This window comes from Palaemon carinicauda, chromosome 38 (assembly GCF_036898095.1).
Source record: "Palaemon carinicauda isolate YSFRI2023 chromosome 38, ASM3689809v2, whole genome shotgun sequence".
Lineage (NCBI taxonomy): Eukaryota > Metazoa > Arthropoda > Malacostraca > Decapoda > Palaemonidae > Palaemon > Palaemon carinicauda.
In genome coordinates, this window is record NC_090762.1 from 62058178 (window position 1) to 62065540 (window position 7363).

Below are 7363 nucleotides of genomic sequence, written 5' to 3' on the forward strand. Positions count from 1 at the left end.
TGTTTGAGGTTTCTAGCTATGGAAATAGATTCGTCATGTAATGATTATAGTAATAGGACTACCGATAATAATGAATTAGTTCACGTAATCTGATAACGTAACATGATCATTGACGAAAAATATAAATAATTGCGATATATAGTTTTAATCAACATAATTCTAATTGACATGGTTTAGTACCTGTCTGCACGGCCTCATCTTTCGAAAATGACTGTTCTGGTGCGATAGAAGAATGAGGTTTATGCTATTCCGCTATCTTTTTTTTTCTTTTGTGTCTATTTCCCGCTTCGGAGATCAAAATGGTGGGAAACGTTAAATTCTACAGTTATTTCAATAACATTAGTGTAAAGAATAATCTTTTCTTTAGTTTTTATCGTTTTCAGATTTTGTGCTACTAAATCCAATGGGAATATAATCTTTTGACGTCAAGCTTTTCTCTTATAAACATTTAAAAAAGCGTAAAAATAGGCCAAACACTTTCATCAGAGATTAATTTTTTAGCATTTAATTTCTCTATGCAATGCTGTCGAAATACTGATATAAAATGCACACGAGGCAATTAAAGAGGAAAAAGACAATAACGTATTTTCAATATCACTATAATAATAGGAGGAAACGTTTAAAGATAGCACGGTACATTTCTCCGATTAGACTCTGACTAACGCAAGAGTTAAATACTTTTTCTATTCATTCTAAACTATCAGGCACTGAACATGGCTTGAAAAAGATAGTGTGTGATGCATTTCCATCATATCCTACCATACAGCAGATCCTGCCAGGCATTATTTCACAATTTCGTCTTATCGATTGCAAGAATAAGGGGTAGATGTGACGGGGGAATAGTGGCGTGGTGCGATATGCTCCTCCTCTGGCTGAGCATGCGCCGACTCAGTCACTCAGACTATATCGCCACTTCGCCAGTCCCCACAGACTGTCTGAGCCTAATGGATGTTACTCTACTAAGGTACTCACAACCTTAAGCGAGCATTCCACGTTTTTTTTTGGACGCATTCGCGTGTAGGAACTTCTCTCGGAAATAGAATTGTTGTGATGGTGGGCGTGGCACACGTGCCGTAAACGCGTAAATGGTGAAAACGTTTTTTTATTTTTTTTTGCTGTTCCACACACGCGGTTTTGCAAAGACAGTGGCTTCTCCCCCCTGGTAGCGTGTTGTACATTGGAGTATTATAAACGATATCCGGTCCAGGTAAGTGATTAAGTGGATTATTCTTTATAATTCTGCTTAACAGTAGCTGTAGTGTACTTGGCCTGCTTTCATTTGCCATTTAACTGTGACCCTTAAGGTCCGTAAACTAAATGTTTTCATTGAGTTCACAGATGGCTTCAAATGCTTAGTGCTATTCATTACCGAAATGCATTTTCAAACGGAAAGCAAAGACATTTATTTTGTAAATATGAGGCAATTACTAGTACATTATATTCATCAAATACACTGGTATAACTAGAACAGTATCAGTCATTATAAACATCCATATTGTTATACAGTGAGCATTCCACAAGAATGACTAGATTGGATCAAGTCTTAATATTCTTTGGCTATTTCATTTACATCTCTTATTATCGGCACCTAACTGCATCTCCCAGATAGATTTCGATTTGTTTGTCTATGTTTGATTGTTGATAGCGGGATTACACCAAAAAATATAAGAATTCTAATTGGCAACACATGATAGTTTGAGTTTGATAGGAATGTCATATTATGTGGAAAGAATTGTTCAACCTTTATGTAGGTCTACGGTCCCTGGGTGCTCTCAAAATGTTAAGAAACATCACTACGTAGGCCTAGTCAATGTGGAGCCTAATCGATGTATGAGAAATGTATACCGTTTGCCAGATTTTTAATTAAAGCTTTAACTTTAGCGTATTATTTTTATATTTTAGACAATTCCAGCCTTATAAGTCAAAAACTTTGGAAAAGAAGATTATATTGACATGAAGTGATTACCATTTAAGAATCTTATGAAATAGGCCTAATATTCAGGAAAGTCTCATTGGTATCAATATTTATTTTTTAAAATAGAGGGTGGTTAATGATGTGCTTAACACATTATTACCAGTAACTTGAAAAAAAAGTAGCCTGGTGCCTACATCTAATGTACATTAGCATAAGTTTACAAGGTTTCATCCGTAAGATTCAGCACTACTTCACATATTTGTGCACGAATGCTTTATTTGCTCCAACTTCTTGTTTACGTGTTTGTTTGGTTGATTCGTCTATCTTGGTATTCATGTTACTTTCTTCTCTTATTTTCTCTCGAGGCAAAATATTAACAATAATATTAATAACGATGATATAATTGTGCATTATTATTATTGTTACTATTATTATTATTATTATTATTATTATTATTATTATTAGCTAAGTTACAACCCTAAGTGGAAAAGCAAGATGCTATGAGCCTAAGGGCTCCAACAGTAAAAAAATTGGCCAACGAGGAAAGAAAACAAGGAAATAAATAAACGATATGAGAAATATTTAACAATTAAAATAAAATATTTTAAAAAACAGGAACAACATCAAAACATACTGTATTTCATGTATAAACTATAAAAAGACTTATGACAGCCTGTGCAACATAAAAAACATTTGCTGCAACTTTGAACTTTTGAAGTTCTACTGATTCAACTACCCGATTAGGAAGATCATTCCACAACTTGTTCACAACTGAAATAAAACTTATAGAATACTGTGCAGTATTGAGCTTCGTGATGGAGAAGACATGACTATTAAAATTAACTGCATACCTAGTATTACGAACAGGATGGAACTGTCCGGGAAGATCTGAATGTAAAGGATGACCAGAATTTTGAAAAATCTTATGCAACATGCATAATGAATTAATTGAACGATGGTGCCAGAGATTAATAGCTAGATAAGGAATAAGAAATTTAAGAGACCGGAAGTTCCTGTCCAACAGATTAAGATAAGAATCCGCAACTTGAGACCAGACATGAGAACAATACTCGAAACAAGGTAGAATGAAAGAATTAAAACACTTCACGATAGATTGATCACCGAAAATCTTGAAAGACTTACTCAATAAGCCAATTTGTTGTGCAATTGAAGAAGACACAGACCTAATGTGTTTCTCAAAAGTAAATTCACTGTCGAAAATCACACCTAGATTATTAAGAGTCATACAGAGTTACAGAAACATTATCAACACTGAGATCCGGTTGTTAATCGATATGTAGGCCTTCAAAAAGGGCTAGAAGGTGGTCATGGTTTTAGATATGGCAGGCCTTCTGTCAGCATTGACCCTTACCCTACGGTATGTGATTTAAAGGTTTAAATGTTGCTCATGAATGGCAGAGGCAAGAAACAGTGATAGTGCCCTAAAGACTGACCCTATTATTATTATTATTATTATTATTATTATTATTATTATTATTATTAATAGTAGTAGTAGTAGTAGCTAAGCTACAACCTTAGTTGGAAAAGCAGGATGCTATAAGCCCAGGGGGCTCAACAGAGAAAGTAGCCCAGTAAGGAAAAATAAAATATTTTAAGAACAGTAACATTAAAATAAACATATCCTATAAAAACTATAAAAACTTGAACAAAACAAGAGGAAGAGAAATTAGATAGAGTAGTGTGCCAAAGTGTACCCTTAAGCAAGAGAACTCTAACCCAAGACAGTAGAAGACCATGGTACAGAGGTTATGACACTACCCAAGACTAGAGAACAATGGTTTGATTTTGGAGTGTCCGTCGTCCTAGAAAAGCTGCTTACCATAGCTAAAGAGTCTCTTCTACCCTTACCCAGAGGAAGTAGCCACTGAACAAATTATAGTGCAGTAATTAGCCCCTTGGATGAAGAAGAATTGTTTGGTAATCTCAGTATTGCCAATTGTATGAAGACAGACGAGAATCTGTAAAGAATAGGCCAGACTATTCAGTGTATGTGTAGGTAAAGGGAAAGTGAACCGTAACCAGAGAGAAGGATCCAATGTATTACTGTCTGGCCAGTCAAAGGACCCCATAACTCTCTAGCGGTAGTATCTCAACGGGTGGCTGGTGCCCTGGCTAATAATACTGCGTTAAAATATACATATATTAGCGCCCAAGACCCTCTCCACCCAAGCTAGGACCAGGGAAGACCAGACAGTGGCTTCTGATATCTCAGCAGGTAGACCTATAGGTTCCCCCAACCCCCTTCCCCATCTTTATCAACCTTGAGCGGGTATCGAACCCCAGCCAGCAGATCATTAGGCAGTGACGTTTCGAATAAGCTACCAGTAAAAAGAGAGCACGAGGCCTGACGTGGCCCTTAGGAGTCTTACAAGCCTAGAGAAATGTATGACGAAGCACCTTCTCTATACAAAATAATCTTTAAACTGCAACATCGACAGCACACGCACAGCTGATAGAGACGAACTAAGCGCAAGACCAAGATACAAGGGATTAACCTTAGGAAACAGACATTAGAGAAGACAGAAGGGGTTTAGGTTTAGAAACCCAGTGAGACAGGAGTAAATGGAGATAGTCTTAACTTCAGAGGAACAAGCCAGAAATACAAACAGGTATTATATAGGCGTAGGGGGAGGCCACCAGACCAAGGCAAAACCATTAAGTCTATCTACTGCACTACATTGAAATGTGCACGAATGAAATTTCAACTACTTACCTCCATATTTTCCTTACAACCTTACCTTTTCTGAGGGGCGAGTCTCTTTCTACCGTTCTTGTTGGCCTTATTCTTTTATCTTCCCCGTTGTTTTTAGTTGTTTCCTGCAAATCAGAAAGACTTTAGATTCAAGGGTTTATACGATCATCTACCCGTATACACACACACACACACACACATATATACAGTATATATATACTGTATATATATATATATATATATATATATATATATATATATATATATATATACATACACGTTTCTCTTTTTAGCATTCTCAAGTACAGTAATTTTTTCAGGCTTCACGATTTTATTTACATTCAAATTACTCTACATGTAACTCAAACTCCCACACTATTATATCTTATTTCTCTTCCTCTTATTTTGTTGAAGTTTTTATAGTTTATATATGAAATATTTATTTTAATTGTTGTTACTGTTCTTAAATATTTCATTTTAATTGTTAATTAATTATCTTATTTCCTTGTTTCCTTTCCTCACTGTGCTATTTTCTCTGTTGGAGCCCCTGGGTTTATAGCATCCTGCTTTTCTAACTAGGTTGTAGCTTAGCAAGTAATAATAATAATAATAATAATAATAATAATAATAATAATAATAATAATAAATTTTCCAGTTTGTTTTGCCAATCCCTGTCAGTTTCATTTGCACACCAAATTCAAAATATACTATAGAAGTTGTTTTCAACCAAACAATCATTTGATTACTCGATATCTCCTTGAACTTTCAATTGTGTCTAACTAGATTACACATATCTTCTTCTCTCCTTGTAACGTGAAAAATTATGAAGTTTAACACCCAAAAGTGCTATGTACCATATGTAAGAATATACATACATTATAATAATGCACTCATAAGGTTTGTATATACATTTCTGGTACATCAGTTGCAGAAGAATTCGACAGAATGTCTGTTGTCTCGAATGTTTTAAATACATAACAAAAGAGCTAGATTTGATTATCACCGGAAAATGGTTAGCTAATGCGATATCAGGATCCTTATTATAAAAGCTGTGTATAATAATTATAAATTCCAAACACCCAACCACAGGAGATTATATGATTAAGTGATTCCATACTGGTTTCCACGATCCATGATCATTTAAGGTGGTTAGGTCTATATTATTTTGTTGTGATTTTCATCTTAATGCTCTGGAACGACATTTAAATAGAGCACGCGCGCGCACGCACACATAATATATAGATATATCATCATAATTAGACACTAAAACCCCGTTGAGGTTTAGTTGACCTAAAGCAGTAAAGTATATACCTGATAGTTGGTGACCTTTATTGGTAGCAATTGGGGTTAAAAATAGTATACGGATGGTAACCTCATCCTCAAAGATTTGCTAATTATAAAAGGATAACTAATATTCTCTCTTTATATATATATATATATATATATATATATATATATATATATATATATATATATATATATATAATATATATATATATATATATATATATGTAAATATATATATATATATATATATATATATATTAGTGTATGCGACCGTCATTTTTATTTAGAAAGATATGCCCAGACAGATTCCATCTTTTCCACCCCTCCCCCTTTCCTGATTACCACTCGGCAGTTTGGGCAATTTGTGGGAGATTGTCATTTCTGAGTAGTTGCTGCTCAGCGTAACAGTGTATATATACATATATATATATATATATATATATATATATATATATATATATATATATATATATATAGCAAAACACTTGCTCTATTATACAGGGGAGATGTGTGAAAGTGTTGGTAACTATTTTTTTTTTAAGAACGCTTGCGTCAGCGTGAGGTGTTACACTTTTTTCTATAATTATTATGACTAATGTTAACTTTAATTTATTTTATCTAAGATTTTCTAGTCTTGATTTCTGCTTAAGTACACTATGATGTTAATTTTGCCATACGAGGTCCGTAGATTTCAACTTTGCAATTTTTGTGGGGGGTAATTCAGTTACATAACATTTTATTACTCATATAATGATACTTCACTCCAGCATCCCATACTTCTTATCTGTAAGGATAATTTTCCTATTTCAATTTTATCTCCTTTATCTCGTTAACTTCCCTACTCTCGAAGAGTAAAATAAACATAACTTTGAAGGTTTACTCGCTACTCTAACCGTAAGCCTCTAGGGCTTCTTTTTGGTTTGTTATCTCTTTGCCAGCAAGGCCAACTCCCTAGAGAGGAAAGGAATGCACTGCAAACCTATTACGTACATTAAACAGAGGATTAAAGTCCTGAGTTGCGGCATTGATTTAAAGGAGATCCCCGAGAATGTATGAAGCCTACTACGGCTTGGTCCGAATGGGTCTTGGCACAACTCCCCGACACTCATTTAAGTCTGGGCCGTCTTCCAGAGAGAGAGAGAGAGAGAGAGAGAGAGAGAGAGAGAGAGAGAGAGAGAGAGAGAGAGAGAGAGAGAGAGAGAGAGAGAGAGAGAGAGAGAGAGAGAGAGAGAGAGAGAGAGAGAGAGAGAGAGAGGGGGGGGTTAGTGATATGAACTGTAGTCGGAAAAAAGTCATAAACTATGAATAATTTAGCCAAAATTAAGTTTGCTGAAATGGTTTATTTCTACCTGAAAGACGAAAAATTCTCGGGAAAATTTTAACCTGATAAATAGTGGAGGAAAAAAAGTGTTCAGTAGAACAAAAGCAGGGTAACAATTTAAGCCCTC

The 7363-nt window shown here is 34.8% G+C and overlaps 1 protein-coding gene across 4 annotated transcripts in view; it reads left to right on the forward strand.

Annotated features, from left to right (window-relative positions):
* Window positions 1-824: 824 nt before the first annotated feature.
* The window catches only part of Orct (Organic cation transporter), a 105458-nt gene continuing 98919 nt past the window's right edge, over window positions 825-7363 (forward strand). Inside the window, exon 1 of one of the 4 annotated variants that reach the window (XM_068362284.1) lies at window positions 825-964. The gene's annotated coding sequence lies outside the window, so the exon portion shown is untranslated. Of the gene's footprint in view, window positions 965-1005; window positions 1208-7363 lie in introns of those variants that run through there. The other 3 variants (XM_068362289.1, XM_068362287.1, XM_068362286.1) reach the window with 3 other exon arrangements.